The sequence below is a fragment of the Schistocerca americana genome, chromosome 8 (genome assembly GCF_021461395.2).
Source record: "Schistocerca americana isolate TAMUIC-IGC-003095 chromosome 8, iqSchAmer2.1, whole genome shotgun sequence".
NCBI classification, from domain to species: domain Eukaryota; kingdom Metazoa; phylum Arthropoda; class Insecta; order Orthoptera; family Acrididae; genus Schistocerca; species Schistocerca americana.
The window spans coordinates 517361283-517384850 of NC_060126.1; positions in this window are offsets into that span (position 1 = coordinate 517361283).

Genomic DNA, 23568 nt, shown 5'->3' on the forward strand with positions numbered 1-23568 from the left:
ATGCTGCATGGGACGCAAAGCGATTCCGAGAGAGAGAAAAAGACCGGAATTACAACCTGATGGAAGGGGAATTCACGAGATTATAATGTAACCACCTGTCACAAGCCTGAATAATCACCTTTTGTAGTGCGAATCGCTGCGAGTCGCTCAGGAATGAGCTTCTGGAACGCACCGGCAGGGATGTGCAGCCATTCCGACTCTAGAGCCGTGGCCAACTGCACGATGTTTCGCAGTTGAGGTTAAAGGGGGCGTACAACCCTGTCGAGGTTAACCCATCGATCGTCGATTGGGTTTAAATCCGAAGAGTGTGGTGCCCACGGGAGTCCGGCAAGCTGATCCTGGTGATCTTCGAACAACACGCACGTACACTGCGTGCTGTGACACGTTAAATTGTCCTGCTGGTGAATGCTGTTGGCCGAGGAAACAAAACCGCATGTCGAAGTGGACATGGTCCCTAAGGATAGGTGCGTACTTGTGTTCATCCGCTGTGCCTTCCAAAATGAGGACATCACTCAGGGAATGTCACGGAAACATAACACGGACTGCAGTGCTACCCCTTCCGGGTCTTTCGACGATTGTTGCAGGATGTTTGCTTTCAGACACTTCACGCTGTAAACGCCAACGACCATCTGCCATCTGAAAGGCCTTCCTCTCACTATTCAGTCGCCGTCCGGCTGTGACACTGGCGAGCGCATTCCGGCCTTCGTCGCCGACGAACAGCAGTCAGCACGGGTGCATGAACCGGGCTCCTGTGCGGACGTCCATACGGAGCGACGTTCAGTGAGCGATCGTTTAGGAGACACTGCAGGCAGCTCCTCGGTTCACCTGGGCGGTCAGTTGCTCACAGCTGCACGTCTGCTCCCCCGTACGCATCTCCACACCCACCGTCATCTCCTGTCATCTATGGCCTTTGGTGAACCACAGATGCCTCGTTGCCGGTTCTGTACAGCGCCATTTTACCGTGCACGGTAGACTTCAACGACGGCAGAACGCGAACAGTTTACAAACTTTGCCGTTTCGGAAATGGTTTTACCCTTGGCCCGAAAGCCAATGATCGTGCCCTTTTGATCGTCAGATCAATCGCTCCGTTTCCGCATTACAATTGCACTGTTTTTCCGATCCCCCCCCCCTCCTGCCGACACGCTTTATATACCCTCCAGTGCTAGCTCTGTGACCTGCCGCCTGTGATTGGTTATTGCACGTTGACGTCGAACATAGGCGGCAGTCACATTAACGTGACTAAACCGTGTGAAACGTAAGGGGAACACATGGATGTAGGGGTAGGTGCGTCACAACTTAACACAGCGAAAACTGTAGTACTTGAGTTTCTATGTAAGTTATCTTGTTGGCAGCTTGTGTTTAACCTTTTTAGTGCTGTTAAGGGATCCTCACAGAAAAATACATAAAATGAAGAATGTCTTAAGAAACATATTTTTCAAAGAACGTAGGCTTCCGCGGCCGGTGTCATAGTGATTAAAATTCTTCTGGGTATTATGTCGCGTCATTGCTAAAAACTAACAACAATAATAAACTAAAACCGACGTTTCGGCCTAATTGCAACGGCCTTCCTCGGGGCACGACTGGTTTTGCATGGGGATAGGTGCTTATATTTATTACAGACCATCGATGTCTGACGCCACTGTTGTAAAACTTTTAATTGGCCCTCTAATATGATTGGCTAGTCATGACGTAAAGGAAGATGGAAGGAATGAGGCTATTCTTGGATGTCCATGTCGTCAACGATTAGTGGCTCCTGTCCGCCAATCAGCATTCGGCTTCTGGTCGGCAATTTTTCGTGCTGGTGTGCGCGGAAGTGGACTGACAGTTGCTCTACAGCTGTTTGTGCAGGTACGTCCGTGTCCGTGTGGCTTCTGCCCGTTGGACTGGGATGGCCGGCAGCCAGGACGCCGGGAGTTTGTAGACATCTTCTCCGTTGATGTTGTCTCGCTGCTTAGTAATTTCGGTCGCCTCCCGTGTTTTGCGTTCTCGCATCCACGATTCCTTCGCCAGTACTCGGGCTTCCTGGAACCTGATAGGTTGTCCACAGTCACGGCGGTGTTTACCTATCGCCGATTTATTATGTTGTTGTAATCGTACAGAGCATGACTGCGGAGCTGCCTACATAGGAGGAATAGGGAGACCTGTCAGCTTACGAGTAGCAGAACATCCCATCCCAGTCCAACGGGCCGCGAGCGGTCGCGGGGCAGAAGCTACACGGGACACGGACGTATCTGCACAAACAGCTGTAGAGCAACTGCCAGACCACTTCCGCGCACACCAGCACGAAAACTTGCCGACCAGAAGCCGAACGCTGGTTGGCGGACAGCTACCAATGGTTGACGACATGGACATCCACGAATAGCCTCATTCCTTCCATCTTCCTTTACGTCATGACTAGCCAATCACATTAGAGGGCCAGTTAAAAGTTTTACAAGAGTGACGTCAGACATCGATAGTCTGTAATAAATAGAAGCACCTATCCCCATGCAAAACCAGTCGTGCCCTGAGGAAGGCCGTTGCAATTCGGCCGAAACGTCGGTTTTAGCTTATTACTGTTGTTAGTTTTTAGCAATGACGCGGCATAATTCCCAGAAGAATTTTAATCACTATATTTTTGAAAATTTAAGAAAATAAGTTTTCCGGTGCACCTTCTTCTACGAGGGTCGTTCAATAAGTAATGCCCCACATATACATACATCTTTTTCAAGGCTTTTATATACATAGACAAACGTCCTTGTTGGTGCTTTCCATTTGATGTTTGTTCTGTGTTCCGGTGATGTTTCGAATCGTTCTGACAGATGGCAGAGCCGTAGTACAGCGTGAAAATGGACTCTACATACGATTCACGTTACAAGTAGCTTGCTGTTATTGAATTCTTGTGTGCAGAAAAAGAAACCGTGGTGAACATCCATAAACGTTTGTGTGGAGTATATGGCGATGCTCCAGTTGATAGGAGTACAGCTGGGTGATGGGTGTAGAAAGTGACAGACTCAGGAAATGGAAAACAGAGCTCCGCGATCAGCCACGCTCGGGACGTCCTGTCACAGCCACTGCTCCAGACAAGCTGAATCGGCGGATGCCATTATTCGTGCCGCCCGCCGCATCACAACTCGACAATTGACTCTACGGGGAACACATTCTGAAGATGACAAGAGTGTCAGTCACGCACTGAAAACATAGTTACATCTACAGGACAAGAACTTTTATCAGCAGGGAATACATGCTCTTCCGAAACGTTGCGTACGGCCATAGAACGTGATGGAGACGACGTAGAAAGGAGGATATGGACAAGATATGTTGATGTATATTGCCACCAAACTCTGATTAACAATACATACGTTCTGAGGAAAAAAAATGTGGGGCATTACCTATCGAACGACCCTAGTATTTAGCTGATAATCTTTCGAAGGGGAAGTCTTTAAGTTTTAGTTATCACAAATACGAAATTGCGTAACTAATATTTGTTCGTTTGCAGTCACTTGTCTGTAGCCGCGCTACACTTTCAAATGCCCGCTCGCAGCTCCACAATACTGCAGAGCGTCTGTAGAGGAACCGGAGTAAAATGGCGCAGCCTATTGAAACTCGGAGCGTTATGCGGTAAATCATGTTCTGCAATTGAAGGTCAACAAGGCTGCAACAATCCACGATAACTTGGTGAAGGTATACGGTAACAATGCACCGTCATATGTCGTAGTGATTAAGTTCAAATGGTTCAAATGGCTCTGAGCTCTATGCGACTTAACTTCTGAGGTCATCAGTCGCCTAGAACTTAGAACTAATTAAACCTAACTAACATAAGGACATCACACACATCCATGCCCGAGGCAGGATTCGAACCTGCGACCGTAGCGGTCGCTCGGTTCCAGACCGTAGCGCCCAGAACCACACGGCCACTCCGACCGGCAGTGATTAAGTGGCACAGGTTCTTCCAACATGGGAAACAAGTCTTAACGACAAAGAACGCAGTGCCAGACCATTATTCTGTGAATAACGCGGAATATAAAAGGCAAGTGGAGGCCCTGGTGCTATAAGGCCAGATTATCACATTCGAGGCCATAATAGAAGTTTAAAATCAGCCATGCGTCGTCTCCACCATCTTACACAACGTTTACAGCATGACGAAAACCGCCGCCCACTGAGTTCATCGACCTCTCACACCCTTTCTATAATCGCACCAAACTCAGGCAGCACTGAAAATGCTGCAGCTGTGTCAAGCCAGTGCAGATGACTTATGGAAGGACGTATGTGAAACTAGTCGACAAAATGTTGAAAATTTCTTTTGCCAGCAGGCAGTTCTTCAACATGCTAGAAATATTGTCTTCTATTTTAAGAGTTTAATTCGTGCTACAAAAGATGTAAAAGCCACCTAGTTTCAACCAGTGCTTACCGCCGCGCATCATTTTCTACGCGACTCTGTCCTTGTTTACGATATTTTAGTATTTCTGGCCATCAGAGAAGGCCTCTGTAGAGATTTACGATCCGATTAATTATGATTTATTAAAGAGAAGCGCATGTGACGGAACACAAGACCCGAGCGGAAGCATTATTAACCTCATATAGAAGAGACGCAGAAAGACAACATTTTCCTCGTCTACTGTTGTTAGAATTTCCTCACGTGATGCTTGTCTGGTGGCTTCACTGAAAACCTATTGCTGAAAGTTGATGATGTGCGTACTACTAGTTCTGAAGTGTCAATGAAAGATACTGGCGAAAGACTACGGCATTAGCATCACACTAGAAGAAAAGACCTACATGGAAACCAAAAAGGTTGGTTGGTTTGTGAGATTGAAGGGACCAGACTGCGACGGTCATCGGTCCCCTAAGAGACCAAAAACACCAAATTTATGGTTATAACCGACATAAAGATACTTGTTTCTGGCATAAATGCCAATAAAACCTTTTTTCTGAATTTCTCGCAACTTCCACTTTTCAGTATATAAGGAGCATTTTCTGGTGAACCATTACAAATAAAGAGGTGAAAGTTGCTACAGACTCTGTACACGCTACAACACAACTTCCTGTGGTACAACATTTTTCAACGTGCGTTACTGTCAAATTTATTTAAATTTTTGTTAAATAAAAATTGCTATGTATATTACACACAAATTTAAAAATTGTTCTGAGAGTTCTAAGACAGGTATCAATGGTATACAGATTTGTTTATCTGATTACTAAGAATATCCGACCATATTTTGAAACTGGTAAGTAAAGTAACCTTTGAGAAAATGTTCGTCTTGTGATAGTATGTGTTCCAAAAGTATCCATCAATGTCATGATCAAATTATTCGACAAAAATTTGAAAAAAGCTCATATTATAGCCAATAATATAACGACAACATGTGCAAATTTTTGTTTAATTATCTCTCAAATGGTACAAGTTGCATTAGCTTGCCAGCCGGAGTGGCCGTGCGGTTCTAGACGCTACAGTCTGGAACCGCGAGACCGCTACGGTCGCAGGTTCGACTCCTGCCTCGGGCATGGATGTGTGTGATGTCCTTAGGTTAGTTAGGTTTAATTAGTTCTCAGTTGTAGGCGACTGATGACCTCAGAAGTTAAGTCGCATAGCGCTCAGAGCCATTTGAACCTTTTTTTTTTTTTGCATTAGCTTATGTGTATCCCTGTATTTGTCTCACATGTCGCCCTTTAAGCCTCCTAATTACCGTGGACGAGTGTTCGGTGTATGAATTTTACCAAGGGACAAAGGCGCAAAGCGAGCTCTGGACAAACCTGAAATTACCACCGTTGGAAAAGGGGAAGGTCCAAACTTCATGGGACAAGGTTATGGCGAGTCTATCAGGCAGGGGTCTGTCTGCTGAACAACGAAACCCCAGATTGTTGTGTACACAGCGTAGTCTGATACGCTGCTTCTTTGGACTGTCAAACTTTGTCACGCCTCGCATTCTCCTGAACAGAGATCTCGGCCAGCACGTCCATTGTGTCTCATTGAAGAGTGAATATGCAGAGAAGGACTAATACTGTCGACAAGCATTATGGTAACAGCTTTATTTTCTCGAGATGGTAGTTAAAACTTCATGACCGCCCTCGTACTGATAAGAGGATGTGAAATGGTAACGATATTTGAAAAGCTCTGTACATCTGATGCAAGTAGAATTTTACGAAGACAATACAATATTTAACATCGCGCAAACCTGTGTCACTTTGACAACAATGTTCGTAAGGGTTAAGGTGGAAGAAGTACAGAGAGTGCTCAGAAACAGCCTGAAGAGCTTTTAAGGGAGTTGAAAGGTAAGTTGTTCTGAGAAATAACTGTTAAGAAAGAAATTCGATGCGTTGCGCCGTTCCCGGTTTATTTAGAACTGAAATTAGCCAATCAGCCAGCCGCGCGCGCAGATTCAAGCAGCCTGCCACAGACGGTGCGGCCACACTTGTTCTTCGTTAGGTTTACCCAGACTGAGCAAATGAAGTTATTGATCAACTAGCTTAAATTTATTATTCCCGAAAAACGTACAGTTTAGCTCGTAATGAGCATTCGGACAAGTGATAACTCACCGACACACAGATGTCTGTGCACTACCGCATAGCGGGTACAGTTGCTTGAATCGCGCACGAAACGACCTGATTGGCTAACTTCATCAAAGGGCTCAACATATCGATTTTTTTTCTCAGGACACAGTCCCCAGCAAAGCAGTTACAAGCTCTTCAGACTCTTTCTGATCACTCTGAATAGGGGGCCTACACAAACGAAATAAAATTGGTTGGTTGGTTTTGGGGGAAGAGACCAAACAGCGAGGTCATCGGTCTCATCGGATTAGGGAAGGAAGTCGGCCATGCCCTCTCGGAAGAACCATCCCGGCATTTGCCTGGAGCGATTTAGGGAAATCAAGGAAAACCCAAATAAGGATGGCCGGACGTGGGATTGAACCGTCGTCCTCCTGAATGCGAGTCCAGTGTGCTAACCACTGCGCCACCTCGCTCGGTGAAATAAAATTCAAGGCAATATTAAACAGACCAATGCGACACCGATGAAGATGAGATACGGTATATAGCATTGTGGGAAGAGATACGATATATGGTATTGTGTGAAGAATTTGACAATGCACTAACAGACCGAATGCGACATTCTACTGCTAGCCGTTGGAGACTCAGCCATGATAAAACTCTTCCATCCGACATGCAAGATGTATTAAACAGCCCAAATGCCCTCAGAGTGTAAAAATCCCAATTCCAAAGAAATCAGGCGCTAAAAGGTGAGAATGTTAACGAACCATCAGCCGGCTGGAGTGGCCGAGCGGTTCTAGGCGCTTCAGTCTGGAACCGCGTGATCGCTACGGTCGCAGGTTCGAATCCTCCCTCGGGCATGGGTGTGTGTGATGTCCTTAGGTTAGTTAGGTTTAAGTAGTTCTAAGTTCTAGGGGACTGATGACCTCCGCTGTTAAGTCCCGTAGTGCTCAGAGCCGTTTGAACCATTTGAACCGAACTATCTGTTTAATAAGTCATGGTTGCAAAACACTAAGGCTAAAAAGAATGGGAAAGCTATTAGAAGCCAATCTCGGGGTAGATCAGTTTGGATTCCGGAGAAATGTAGGAAAACGCGAGGCTATACTAACATTACGACTTATCTTAGACGGTAGGTTAGGAAAAGGTAAACCTGTATTTATAGCTACTGGCTGGAGTGGCCGTGCGGTTCTAGGCGATTCAGTCTGGAACCGAGCGACCGTTACGGTCGCAGGTTCGAATCCTGCCTCGGGCATGGATGTGTGTGATGTCCTTAGGTTAGTTAGGTTTAAGTAGTTCTAAGTTCTAGGCGACTGGTGACCTCAGAAGTTAAGTCGCGTAGTGCTCAGGCCTTTTGATTTGTATTTATAGCTTTTGTGGATTTGGTGAAAGCTTTTTGAGAATGTTGACTAGAACGTACTTTTCGAAATTCTGAAGGTAGCAAGGGCGTAATACAGGAGGCGAAATGTCACATATAACTTGTGCAGAAACCAGACGTCAGTTATAAGAGTCGAGGGGCATAAAAGGCAACCAACGGTTGAGAAAGGAGTGGGAGCAGATTGTGGTCTTACCTCGACGTTATTCAATTCGTACACTGAGGAAGCAGTAAATAAAACCGAAGAGAAATATGCAGAAGGAATTAAATTTCAGGGAGAAGAAATAAAAACTTTAATGTTTGCCGATGACGTTGTAATTCTGTCAGCGACCCCAAATGACTTGGAAGAGCAGTTGAACGGAATGGCCAGTGTCTTGAAACGAGGATCTAAGATGAACATTAGTGAGATCAGAAAAGGGTTTCGGAGTCTAGTCGAATTAAATCAGCCGACGGTGATGAAACTAGATTAGGAGACGAGACAGTAAAAGTAGTAGATCAGGTTTGGCATCGAGCAGTAAAATCACCGATGATGGCTGACGTATAGGGATGTAAAATGCACACTGCCAACTGCAAGGAAGGCGTTTCTCACAAGAACGGAGATTTGTTAACATAGAATATAGATTTAAGTGTTACAAATTCTTTTCTGAAAGTGTGTGTACGGAGTGTAGCCATGCACGGAAGTGAAACATGGACGACAAGAAGAGAATAGAAGCTTTCGAAAGGAGACGCTGCAGGAGAATGCTGAAGATCAAAGGGGTAGACAATGCAACTAATGATGAGGCACCGAATAGAACAGGGGAGAAAAGAAGTTTGTGACACAACTTGACTAAAGGAAGGAACCGGTTGGTAGCACAATTTTAGTATTGCAGGGACGGGGGAGGGGGGGGGATAAAAAAGTAGAGGGAAACCGAGAGATGACTGCAGCAAGCAGGTTCTAAGAGATATAGACTGCAGTAGTTACTCTGAGATGAAGCGACTTGCACAGGACAGGGTAGAGTGGAGAGCCGCCTCAAACCAGTGTTCGGATTGAAGAGCACAACGAACAACAACAAGGTGTTATCACCGACTGACAAAAGGTACATAGCCGGTGTCCAGTGACCAGTAGGCACTTGTGGTGCAGACGACTCTGCTCGGGTCGTCAGCTACTCTTTGTAGTAACTCGCACACTAGCGCCATGTTTTTGCCGACCACTTTCGGAGAGCGGCGCCTGTGTGTTTGCGTCTGGTAAACAGCTGACTGCTGCCGACACTGAAGGCCGCTTCTCTCTTTTTTTTTTTTTTTTTTTTTTTTTTTTTTTTTTTTTTTTTTTTTTTTTGCCGCTTCTGAGGTAAACTCCAGCGCATCCCGCGGGAAGTGCCGGGCCGCAGAAAGCTATCCTAGCAACACGTAAACAAAGCGCGGAGCCTTTAAAAGCCGACACGCTTTCGGAGATGTGGGGGTCCCTTGTCCCCACTCACAAGATACATGTACCAGGCATCTGACGTGGCGCTGTCTGCAGAGTGGAATAACAGTGACATCGGATCAAGTCACCAGTAACAACTTTAAGTGTGATATAAGCTGAGGTGAGACAAGTCACGGGCTAGCGACATGCACACATACAGATAGCGGTAGCGTCGCTTACACAACTTATAAAAGGGCAGTGCATCGGCCGAACTGTCGTTTGTACTCAGGTGGTTCACGTGGAAAGGATTCCGATCTGATTATGGTCGCACGACGGGAAGTAACACACTTCGAACGCGGAATGGTAGTTGGAGCTAGACGCAAGGGACATTCCATTTCGGAAATCGTTGGGGAATTCAACAGTCCGAGATCCACAGCGTCAAGAATGTGCCAAGAATGCCAAATTTCAGGCACGACCTTTCACCGTGGACAGCGCAGTGGCAACGACCTTCACTTAACGACCGAGCGCATAACCGTTTGCTTAAAGTCGTCGGTGCTGGCAGACAAGCAAGACTGCGTGAAACAGGCGCAGAAATCAATGTGGGACGTGAGACGAATGTATCCGTTAGCACAGTGCGGTGAAATCTGGCGTTGATGGGCTACGCCAGCAGACGATCAATGCGAGTGCCTTTGCTTACAGCAGGACATCGCCTGCAGCGCATCTCCTGGACTCGTGACCGTATCAGCTGGACCCTAGGCGACTGGAAAACCGAGGGCTCGTCAGAGGAGTCCCGATTTCACTTGGAAAGAGCTGATTGTGGGCTTTGAGTGTGACGAAGCCATGGACCCAGACTGTCAAGAAGGCACTGTGCAAGCTGGTGGTGACTCGATAGTGGTGTGTTCTGTGTTTAGATACAATGAACTGCGTCCTGTGGTCCAACTGAACAGATCATTGACTGGAAATGGTTAAGTTCGGCTACTGGGAGACCATTTGCAGTCATTAAACGACGGAATTTTTATGGATGACAATGCATCATGTCACCAGGTCATAATTGTTCGCGATTTATTTGAAGAACATTCTGGACAGTTCGGATCGCCCGACATGAATCCCGTCGAACTTTCATGGGACATAACTGAGACGTCAGTTCGTGCAGAACATCCTACTCCGGCAACACTTCCGCAATTAAGGACGGCTATAGAGGGAGCATGGCTCAGTCTTCCTGCAGGAAGATTCCAACGGTTTGTTAAGTCCAAGCCACGTCGGGTTTCAGCACTACTCCTGCCAAAAGAAGGTCCGACACGACATTAGGAGCTAACCCGTGGCCTTTGTCACCTCAGTGTATTTAGAAGTCAGTAACAGTAACCAAGAATCTGATTCCTGAGGTTCATTTTCTATCTGTTACTATTTTGATGATGGAAGTGTTTCTCACAATAGAGTGTGTGCCTCGATGGCTAAGTGGGTAAAGTAGCACGCAACAGTTCTAACCGTGACGGACAGCGTTCTAGGATTTCACCGAGTGACATGACGCCGTGGTAAGACTTGGGATGCTCATTCACCAGGAAGTTGATACAAATCTCCATCCGACCATCTGGACCTAGGTTTCCTGCGTTTTTCCTGAATACTTTATGGCAAATGGTTCCCTTGATAAAAATGTTACAGACTTTATTTGCCAATTCATGCTCCACATCCAGTGATATCGTCATCGTCTGGATATTGAACCCAAATCTTCTTCATCTTCTTCCTAACAATATATGTCTTCTCTTCTCTGTTAAAACTGGGTGGATCTGACGGAAATACGATTGGTGAACGCAGCGATATTTCTTTCTTTAAGTTGAATTCCACACCTTTGACAAAAGACAAGAAAATGTTCAAATGTGTGTGAAATCTTATGGGACTCAACTGCTAAGGTCATCACTCCCTAAGCTTACACACTACTTAACCTAAATTTTCCTGTGGGTGCCCCAGGGATCAGTGTTGGAGCCACTCCTGTTCCTTATTTATATAAATGATATGCCCTCTAGTATTATGGGTAACTCTAAAATATTTGTGTTGCTGATGACACTAGCTTCGTAGTAAAGGATGTTGTGTGCAATATTGACTCGGTTTCAAGTAGTGCAGTACATGACCTCAGTTCATGGCTTGTAGAAAATAAACGTTAAATCAGAGTAAGACTCAGTTTTTACAGTTTCTAACACACAATTCAACAAAACCTGGCGTTTTAATCTCACAGAACGGGCATATCATTAGTGAAACTGAACAGTTCAAATTCCTAGGTGTTCAGATAGATAGTAAGCTGTCGTGGAAAGCCCACGTTCAGGATCTTGTTCAAAGACCTAATACTGCCATTTTCACTATTCGAACGGTATCGAAAGTGAGTGATACTTCAACACGTAAATTAGTCTAGTTTGCCTATTTTCATTCACTTATGTCATATGGTATTATGTTTTGGGGTAACTCTTCCCATTCTAGAAGGATATTTTTGGCTCAGAAACGGGCGGTTGGGGCAATAAGTGGTGTGAGTTCACGAACCTCTTGTCGACCTCTGTTCACGAGTCCGGGTATTTTGACATTGGCCTCTCAATATGTATATTCCTTATTGTCGTTTCTTGTTACCAATATTAGTTTATTTCCAACAATAAGGAGCTTTCACTCCGTTAATACTCGCCAGAAACCAAACGTGCATTTAGATCGGACTTCCTTGACTCTTGTGCAAAAAGGTATGCAGTATACTGCTGCATCCATTTTCAATAAGCTGCCACTCGAATTCAAAAATCTTAGCAGTAATCCACGCGCTTTCAAATCGAAACTGAAGAGTTTCCCCATGGGTGACTCCTTCTATTCTGTCGAGGAGTTTCTTGAAAAATTAAGCTGATTCTCATTGTATTGCTGATAGCGTTTGCTTAAACTTATGGACTGATTTTCTTTCAAGCTCATGAACATTTATTTTTATCGGTTATTACTTTTATGTTGTAAATTCATGTACTGACACGTTCCATGACCTTGGAGATTTGCTCCTCAATTTGGTCCTACGGAACTTGACACGTAAATAAATAAATAACACACACCCATGCCCGAGAGAGGACTCGAACCTCTGCCGGGACCAGCCGCAGACAAAAGACACTTTCATGCATACTATGCAGGCGCCGAGAGCATTCCGGGTGTTTTGACTTTGTGACGCGTCTCCATAGTGCTGCGCACTGAGTGTGGTTCCACTGTCGAGGAATTCGATGAGCTGAGGAATCATACCGTTGGACGATAACGCCAACCTCCAAACTGCCAATCGGATGAAGGCTGCGCCTCAGGATTTGGTTGTGAAACACTGCAGCATATTCCGTGCAGCCCGGATCGTGCACTGCGTGATTTCCAAATCTTTGGCGACCTGAAGAAAAACTTGCATGGACGTCAGTTTCAGTCGGGCGAAGAAGTGCGAGACAGCGTGCGGTGGTGGATCCGTCAGTGACTGATCGCATTCTATGAAAAACTAGTCGGTCCTCTCGTCTCGCAGTGGGATAAATGTCTTAACACGTATGGTGATCACTGTTGAATGGAATACTTCCATGGTCTCGTTGTGGCTGATGTTCATTTTCGATTTGGCTGCCCAAGTGCATGAGGTAGAACATAAGAGCCTGATTTGTTGATTGATGAGTTTAAGTAAACTAACATGGGTAAGGGTATAATGGAATTTGTAGCACGAGGTTGTACATGCGAAAGGGTTTTTGTGTGACTGGATGTTCAGGGGAAGGATTTGAGAGAGTGAAGAGTGATGCCTTAGGATTTGGGCGGACGGAAGTGGTAAGGAAGGGAGTCCTGATAAGAGGAGGATGGGTGAGTTCTTCTAGGTGTGGTAGGATAGGTATACAGGGTGGTCCATTGATAGTGACCGGCCCAAATATCTCACAAAATAAGCATCAAACGAAAAAAACTACAAAGAACGAAACTCGTCTAGCTTTAAGGGGGAAACCAGATGGCGCTATGGTTGGCCCGCTAGATGGCGCTGCCATGGGTCAAACGGATATCAACTGCGTTTTTTTAAATAGGAACCCCCATTTTTATTACATATCCGTGTAGTACATAAAGAAATATGAATGTTTTAGTTGGACCACTTTTTTCTTGCTTTGTGATAGATGGCGCTGTAATAGTCACAAACGTATAAGTACGTGGCATCACGCAACATTCCGCCAGTGTGGACGGTATTTGGTTCGTGATACATTACCCGTGTTAAAATGGACCGTTTAACAATTGCGGAAAAGGTCGATATCGTGTTGATGTATGGCTATTGTGATCAAAATGCCCAACGCGCGTGTGCTATGTATGCTGCTCGGTATCCCGGACAACATCATCCAAGTGTCCGGATCGTTCGCCGGATAGTTACGTTAGTTAACGAAACAGGAAGTGTTCAGCCACATGTGAAACGTCAAGCACGACCTGCAACAAATGATGATGCCCAAGTAAGTTTTTTAGCTGCTGACGCTGCTAATCCGTACATCAGTAGCAGACAAATTGCGCGAGAATCGGGAATCTCAAAAACGTCGGTGTTGAGAATGCTACATCAACATCTATTGCACCCGTACCATATTTCTATGCACCAGGAATTGCACGGCGACGACTTTGAACGTCGTGTACAGTTCTGCCACTGGGCACAGGAGAAATTACGCGACGATGACAGATTTTTTGCACGCGTTCTATTTAGCGACGAAGCGTCATTCACCAACAGCGGTAACGTAAACCGGTATAATAAGCCCCATTGGGCATCGGAAAATCCACGATGGCTGCGACCAATGGAACATCAGCGACCTTGGCGGGTTAATGTACGGTGCGGCATTATGGGAGGAAGGATAATTGGTCCCCATTTTATCGATGGCAATCTAAATGGTGCAATGTATGCTGATTTCCTGCGTAACGTTCTATCGATGTTACTACAAGATGTTTCACTGCATGACAGAATTGCGATGTACTTCCAACATAATGCATCTCCGGCACATAGTTCGCGTGCGGTTGAATCGGTATTGAATAGCATATTTCATGACAGGTGGATTGGTCGTCGAAGCACCATACCATGGCCCGCACGTTTACCGGATCTGACGTCCCAGGATTTCTTTCTGTGGGGAAAGTTGAAGTATATTTGCTATCGTGATCCTCCGACAACGCCTGACAACATGCGTCAGCGCATTGTCAATGCATGTGCGAACATTGCGGAAGGCGAACTACTGGCTGTTGAGAGGAATGTCGTTACACGTATTGCCAAATGCACTGAGGTTGACGGACATCATTCTGAGCATTTATTGCGTTAATGTGGTGTTTACAGGTAATCACGCTGTAACAGTATGCGTTCTCATAACTGGTAAGTTCACAAAGGTACATGTATCACATTGGAACAACCGAAATAAAATGTTCAAACGTACCTACGTTCTGTATTTTAATTTAATTTAATTTAATTTAATTCGTCTAAAGTTGTGAGCCATATGTTTGTGACTATTATAGCGCTATCTATCACAAAGCGAAAAAAGTGGTCCAACTAAAACATTCATATTTCTTTGCGTACTATACGAATATGTAATAAAAAATGGGGGCTCCTATTAAAAAAAAAAAACTCAGTTGATATCCGTTTGACCTATGGCAGCGCCATCTAGCGGGCCAACCATAGCGCCATCTGGTTTCCCCCTTCAAGCTACACGAGTTCCTTTCTTTATAGTTTTTTCGTTTGACGCTTATTTCGTGAGATATTTGGCCCGGTCACGATCAATGTACCACCCTGTATATCTGGGTGGATTCCATGGCCAGGCAAGGGGAGGCGATTAAACTTTGGTTGGGAGAGGATGTGGAGAGTCTGAAGGTGTAATGCTGGGACAATGTGGTGGCAAAGGCGCAACGTACACTCCTGGAAATGGAAAAAAGAACACATTGACACCGGTGTGTCAGACCCACCATACTTGCTCCAGACACTGCGAGAGGGCTGTACAAGCAATGATCACACGCACGGCACAGCGGACACACCAGGAACCGCGGTGTTGGCCGTCGAATGGCGCTAGCTGCGCAGCATTTGTGCACCGCCGCCGTCAGTGTCAGCCAGTTTGCCGTGGCATACGGAGCTCCATCGCAGTCTTTAACACTGGTAGCATGCCGCGACAGCGTGGACGTGAACCGTATGTGCAGTTGACGGACTTTGAGCGAGGGCGTATAGTGGGCATGCGGGAGGCCGGGTGGACGTACCGCCGAATTGCTCAACACGTGGGGCCTGAGGTCTCCACAGTACATCGATGTTGTCGCCAGTGGTCGGCGGAAGGTGCACGTGCCCGTCGACCTGGGACCGGACCGCAGCGACGCACGGATGCACGCCAAGACCGTAGGATCCTACGCAGTGCCGTAGGGGACCGCACCGCCACTTCCCAGCAAATTAGGGACACTGTTGCTCCTGAGGTATCGGCGAGGACCATTCGCAACCGTCTCCATGAAGCTGGGCTACGGTCCCGCACACCGTTAGGCCGTCTTCCGCTCACGCCCCAACATCGTGCAGCCCGCCTCCAGTGGTGTCGCGACAGGCGTGAATGGAGGGACGAATGGGGACGTGTCGTCTTCAGCGATGAGAGTCGCTTCTGCCTTGGTGCCAATGATGGTCGTATGCGTGTTTGGCGCCGTGCAGGTGAGCGCCACAATCAGGACTGCATACGACCGAGGCACACAGGGCCAACACCCGGCATCATGGTGTGGGGAGCGATCTCCTACACTGGCCGTACACCACTGGTGATCGTCGAGGGGACACTGAATAGTGCACGGTACGTCCAAACCGTCATCGAACCCATCGTTCTACCATTCCTAGACCGGCAAGGGAACTTGCTGTTCCAACAGAACAATGCACGTCCGCATGTATCCCGTGCCACCCAACGTGCTCTAGAAGGTGTAAGTCAACTACCCTGGCCAGCAAGATCTCCGGATCTGTCATCCATTGAGCATGTTTGGGACTGGATGAAGCGTCGTCTCACGCGGTCTGCACGTCCAGCACGAACGCTGGTCCAACTGAGGCGCCAGGTGGAAATGGCATGGCAAGCCGTTCCACAGGACTACATCCAGCATCTCTACGATCGTCTCCATGGGAGAATAGCAGCCTGCATTGCTGCGAAAGGTGGATATGCACTGTACTAGTGCCGACATTGTGCATGCTCTGTTGCCTGTGTCTATGTGCCTGTGGTTCTGTCAGTGTGATCATGTGATGTATCTGACCCCAGGAATGTGTCAATAAAGTTTCCCCTTCCTGGGACAATGAATTCACGGTGTTCTTATTTCAATTTCCAGGAGTGTAGTACCAGGATCTGAGAGCAGGAGAAAAATTATTTTATGGTTAGCGTCGAGTTTGCGGGTAACGTAGGATATTCGAATGTACTCGACACGGAAGAGTAGGCTGGGGAATTTTATAAGTTTTCAAAGGATTCGCGTAGGGGAGAGTAAACGGATCGAAAAGGCTAAGCGGCATGCATGGCCTGTAGGGTGTGCCAGGAAGAGAGAAGAGCGGAAATCGAAGCCAGTTTTGCATAGTAGAGGATGTCACGGATCAGGGATTTACAGGTGTGTAGGAACGTGGAAGGGTGCAATCCCCTTGTTCATCCGGTTGGTAGTTTTAGTAATTTTAGACTATTGTGGGGTGCCTTTTCAACGATTAGTAGGTGGGGCTTCCATATTAGACCGAAGTCTTTTAGTGTGTTAGTTACTTGGAGAGGAATGTCGTAAATGGTAAGATAAAAGTAGTGAGCGCGGAAGCTGCAGGTGGATAGTCATATAATTATTGGTTGGGCTTTGGTAGGTTGATTTTGACGAGCCACTGGTTGAACCAGGATATGAAATGATTGAGATGGATCTGCAGGTTGTTGTTGTTGTTGTCTTCAGTCCTGAGACTGGTTTGATGCAGCTCTCCATGCTACTCTATCCTGTGCAATCTTCTTCATCTCCCAGTACGTACTGCAACCTACATCCTTCTGAATTTGCTTAGTGTATTCATCTCTTGGTATCCCTCTACGATTTTTACCCTGTAGGTATCGTTGGGATTTCTAAACGGTAGGGTAGAGGACTAGGAAGGCTGCGGCATCTGAATATTGTAGGAGATGTACTGGACGACGTGGCTTTGGTGCCTCGGCAGTATCAAGGACGTACAGTAGTGGACAGAGGATAGATCCTTGGGAAACAGCTGTAGTTGAATGGGAGATACGGAAGCTGACGTTGATGGTGACGCAACATTGTCATTTGCCTTTTCGAGATCAAGGGAGGAAAAAATGACGGGTTTGCGGTTGTTGATTCGAAGGGATAGGAGCATGCTGCAGGAACTGGTCATCAGAAAAATAAGATAGCATGCAAGCCACATTGATGGCGAGGAATGTGTCGGTGTTGGTGTAGATGCGTCGGGATAGGATGGGTTCAGTGCTAGGCACTGTGGTGCGGCTCATGCCATGGCTGTCTACACAGATTAATAGACAAATATTATAAATCACAGTTTCCCGCCGTCGTTTTCTGTATCTGTGTGAATCCAGATCTCAGAAACAGGGATTCTGATACGATTTACAGTAATATCGAGACTTATTCATGGGAAAGATATGTGTATATAACGTATAGATGCAATAATGATGAGTGTGTAATGGTTCAAAGGGCTCTGAGCACTATGGGACTTAACTTCTGAGGTCATCAGTCCCCTAGAACATAGAACTACTTAAACCGAACTAACCTAAGGACATCACACACATCCATGCCCGAGACAGGCTTCGAACCTTCGACCGTAGCGGTCGCGCGGTTCCAGACTGTAGCGCCTAGAACCGCTCGGCCACAGCGGCCGGCTTGCAGAGAGGCGCCGCAACTCCAGGGAGCAGCGAGAGTTGACCACAACCCGTAATACTTTACACCAGCGGAAAAATGCTCCTATCGCAGAACAGAAAATGTAAGTATGTTCCTTTCTCAACACCTTAAAAAAAATTTCCAAAAATTTTGGCAAGCGAATATACTAGCGCTTTTTTTCACATTCAACTCACCTCAAACTGCCACCCGTTCCACTGACTGTAACTCACTCAAAGCGAGTAGTCCATCGCTGTGAGTCGCTCATACCCATCCACCCCCACTTGCTCATTCTCACTCATTCATTCAGCCCGACTTATTGTCATTGTCTTTTCGTGTATCACTGTCACTCTCTACTGACTCACAGCTACACACTCTTTCGTTTTATACTACTACTGCTAGCGTTTCTTCTGACTGTCACTGTCTCCCTCTTGTTCTCTCTTGTTCCTGCTATCTCATTCTTTCCTCTCCAATGCTGTTGTTTTTCTTGCTGTCACTATCTCTCCCTTCCTCGTTGCCATTGTCATACACTCTGTCTCCCATTATCTCTGGATCTCTCCCACCCCCGCCGGCCGTTGTGGCCGAGCGGTTCTAGGCGCTTCAGTCCGGAACCGCGCTGCTGCTACGGTCGCAGGTTCGAATCCTGCCTCGGGCAAGGATTTTTGCTATGTCCGTAGGTTAGTTAGGTTCTAAGTCTAGGGTACTGATGACCTCAGATGTTGTCCCATAGTGCTCAGAGCCGTTTTTCTCCCACGTCCACTTCTTCCTTCTCTTTATTCCTCCCCCCCCCCCCCCCAGCCACGGCCTCCCTGGCACTGTCTCCTGCACTCTTTTCCTACCACTGTTCTGTCACTGTCAGCTATGCTCCAATGTCCCTGCCCCCCCCCCTCTCTCTCTCTCTCTCTCTCTCTCTCTCTCACACACACACACACACACACACACACACACACACACACACACACACTACCATTTTATCCTTCGCTCTTTCTATGACACAACCACTGTCTGCTACCTTCCAGTATTCATTTCTTTTCCGACTCTTTGCCATTGCCATTGCATTCTTCTCTCTCAGCGAGGAAAAGGAGCGAATATCATCACACGCCAAAATTTTTGAGAAAATTTTGAGAACAGCCGAGGAAGGCAGATTGAGGCAGCTGGTATCCCAATTTTAATTCAGAGCATTTAAATAAATAAACAGCAACATGCTCGCATTTTTTGCAATCCGCTAGTTTCCTTATTTTTCCTGCTATAGCAGGGCATGTCACTCACATGAAAAGAAATGTACTGATGGGTAATATTTAGAAACTTTACTTATGTAAAACTGAAATAACGCAAAACTAATTTTGTACTTCCTCAGACTGGATTTTATGTCCAACATATTCTGCATCTGCTCCAGCACTACAACATGGGGTTCCCAGATGGTAACGGAGACACTTAAGAGTATATTTCTCTGTGCTATGTCGGATTTTACCTGCGTACTTTACGTGTTCTAGGAGGGTAACTTTGAAGCCCTGTATCTCGGAAACGGATAAAGAATGAAGAATATTTCCATGTACTTCGAGATCAGGATCTTAACAATACATCCAAATAATTACAGCCATTTGATGTGGATAGCCATCTAGGAATCTGCGGTTGGGTTTTGGCACAAAAAAAAATCAAGATTCAGGGGTGTTTTCTCGATAACGGATAAATATGTTTTAAAATGGAGAAATTTCTATTCTAGAAAAATTCCTAGAGGATATAACGTTAGAATTTGAGCAATTTGCTGCGATCGTTTGTTATTAGGATTTCCCCTCATACAAGATTTTACATGTAAGCAGGGTAAATTCGAACCTCTGCATCTTGAATACGGACAAAGATGTCAAGAAAATTTTCAAGGTTGTTCGAGATCAGGATCTTCGCAACATATCACAAAAATTTCATTCCTTTTACGTGCATAGCCTTCGTGAAATCCTTGTCTGGGTTCTGATCCGCTAATAACGCCGAATATATAGTAAAAAGAAACATTTTTGCGGTGTTTTCCGAGGAACCATCCGTGAACTAATGGTGCCTCCATAAGTCCCGTCACGCCCTCAGTAAACCGCATCAAATGCAAAAAGAACCAACCGATTTGCTCCATATGCCTAAGCAGGAGGAAGTGTGTAATACTCATATTTCAATCCGTTACTGTAGGGTAGCGACACTAAGATCATACCTCTGTTGGGTATACAAATCGTCCCAATCCTAAGGACTATCCAAAACACTTGACTCTACCTTTTTATCGTCAATCCAACCCGAGGTATGAGCACCGGAAAATCCCATATTTATGTACAGTGTTTTGGAACATATTATCTGTAGTACGCATACCGATTAAAGTCCCCATCGCGTTTCTCTATCCGCATGTGTAGGCTGATCCTAGAAACTACAGAAGATATTCTAATACGGCTTCCGCTAACAGACAGAGTGAATAACAAGGCCAGTTCGAGTCGCTGCTTGCGCTGTAACCAGTTTCGACGATCAGTTCATCATCCGGCAGGCGGTAAAGTTTAAAATAAGTGTACCACGTCCGTCATTTCAAAATATGTAACACGAGGACGGATGTGACAAAAGTCATCGATACCTCCTAACACCGTGTCGGACCTCTTTTTGCCCAGCGCTGTGCAGCAGCTGTACGTGACGTGGACTCGACAAGTCGCTGGAAGCACCCTGCAGAAATACTGGGCCACTGTGCCTTTACAGCCGTCCATAATTACGAAAGTGATGCCGGTGCTGCACACGAACTGGCGTCTCAGTCGAGTCCCGTAAATGTTCGATGGCATTCGTGTCAGGCGATCTGTGTGGCCAACTCATTCGCTCGAGTTGTCCAGAACGTTCTTCAAATCGATCAGGAACGATTGTGGCCCGCTGACATGGTACATTGTCATCCATAAAAATTCCACCTCCGAATGGCAGCAAATGGTCTCCAAGCAGTACACCATTTCCAATCAATGATGGGTTCAGTTGGACTACAGGACCCAGTCCGTTCCGTGTAAACACAGGCCACAGCATTGTTGAGCCACCGCCAGGTTGCACAGTACCTTATTGACATTTCGGGTCCATGGCTTCGCTGGGTCTGCGTCACACTCGAAGCTTACCATCAGCTCTTACCAACTGAAGTCGGGACTCGTATGACGGGGCTAGCCTAGGGTCCAGCCGATACGGTCAAGAACCCAGGAGAGACACCGCAGGCGATGTCGCGCTGTTAGCAAACGCACCAGCGCCGGTCTTTTGCTGCCATAGCCAAATTTCGCAGCAGTTTGCTCACAGGTACGTCCCACAATGATTTCTGCGGTTACTTCATGATGCACTCTCGCTTGTTTGTTAGCACCGACAACTCTGCGCAGACCCCGCTCCCATCGATCGTTCGGTGAAGGCCGTGGCCAGGGCTTCCTCCGTGTTGAGACACAATGCCTGAAATTTTGTATTCTTGGCACTCTCTTGACGCAGCGGAATATCGAATTCCCTAACGATTTCCGAAATGAAATGTCCCACTCGTCCAGCTCCAACTACCACTCTACATCTACGTCTACATCTACATCTACATCCGTAATCCGCAAGCCACCTGACGGTGTGTGGCGGAGGGTACTTTGAGAGCCTCTATCGGCTCTCCCTTCTATTCCAGTCTCGTATTGTTCGTGGAAAGAAGGATTGTCGGTATGCCTCTGTGTGGGCTTTATTCTCTCTGATTTTATCCTGATGGTCTCTTCGCGAGATATACGTAGGATGGAGCAATATACTGCTTCACTCCTCGGTGAAGGTATGTTCTCGAAACTTTAACAAAAGCCCGTACCGAGCTACTGAGCGTCTCTCCTGCAGAGTCTTCCACTGGAGTTTATCTATCATCTCCGTAACGCTTTCGCGATTACTAAATGTTCCTGTAACGAAGCGCGCTGCTCTCCATTGGATCTTCTCTATCACTTCTATCAACCCTATCTGGCACGAATCCCACACTACTGAGCAGTATTCAAGCAGTGGGCGAACAAGTGTGCTGTAACCTACTTCCTTTGTTTTCGGATTGCATTTCCTTAGGATTCTTCCAATGAATCTCAGTCTGGCACCTGCTTTACCGACGATCAACTTTATATGATCATTCCATTTCAAATCACTCCTAATGCCTACTCCCACACAATTTATGGAATTAACTGCTTCCACTTGCTGACCTGCTATATTGTAGCTAAATGATAAGGTATCTTTCTTTCTATGTATTCGGAGCACATTACACTTGTCTACATTGAGATTCAATTGCCATTCCCTGCACCATGCGTCAATTCGCTGCAGATCCTCCTGCATTTCGGTACAAGTTTCCATTGTTACAACCTCTCGATATACCACAGCATCATCCGGAAAAAGCCTCAGTGAATATCCGATGTTATCCACGAGGTCATTTATGTATATTGTGAATAGCAACGGTCCTACGACACTCCCCTGCGGCACACCTGAAATCACTCTTACCTCGGAAGACTTCTCTGCATTCTGTTATCTAGGAACTCTTCAATCCAATCACACAATTGGTCTGATAGTCCATATGCCCTTACTTTGTTCATTAAACGACTGTGGGGAACTGTATCAAACGCCTTGCAAAAGTCAAGAAACACGGATCTACCTGGGAACCGGTGTCTATGGCCCTCTGAGTCTCGTGGACGAGTAACGCGAGTTGGGTTTCACACGATCGACTTTTTAGAAACCCATGCTGATTCCTACAGAGTAGATTTCTAATCTCCAGAAAAGTCATTATACTCCAACATAATACGTGTTCCAAAATTCCACAACTGATCGACGTTAGAGATATAGGTCTATAGTTCTGTACATCTGTTCGACGTCGCTTCTTAAAAACGGGAATTACCTGAGCCCTTTTCCAATCTTTTGGAACGCTACGCTCTTCTAGAGACCTACGGTACACCGCTGCAAGAAGGGGGGCCAAGTTCCTTCGCGTACTCTGTGTAAAATAGAACTGGTATCCCATCAGGTCCAGCGGCCTTTCCTCTTTTGAGCGATTTTAATTGTTTTTCTATCCCTCAAAGTCTGTTCATTCCGATCGCGCGGCCATAATCACGTCGAAAACCTTTCCACACGAATCACCTGAGTCCAAATGACAGCGCCGCCAGTGCACAGCCCTTTCATACCTTGTGTACGCGATACTACCGCCGTCTCCGCACGTGCATAGCGCTATTCCATGACTTTCGTCACCTCATTGTAGGAGGGTTGAATGAAAAGTAATGCCTCCACTTTCGTTAATTGTGTTTGGATGGGAATATTTTAATAAATCAAACGCAGGAATAATCCTTAGAATGTGATCTTTAATAACCTATATTCACTTTTCCACATAATCACAGGCCAACTGGATACATTTCTACCAAGGGTGAAAAAGTTTTCTGAAGCCGTCACGGAACAAGTCGACACTCTGTTTCCGCAACCACAGTCACACAGTTACCTCGACGTCTTCGTCAGAAGCATAATATTGACCCCGCGGATCTTCTTTCATTATCGGGAACAGATGTAAGTCAGACTGTGCTAAATCAGAACTGTA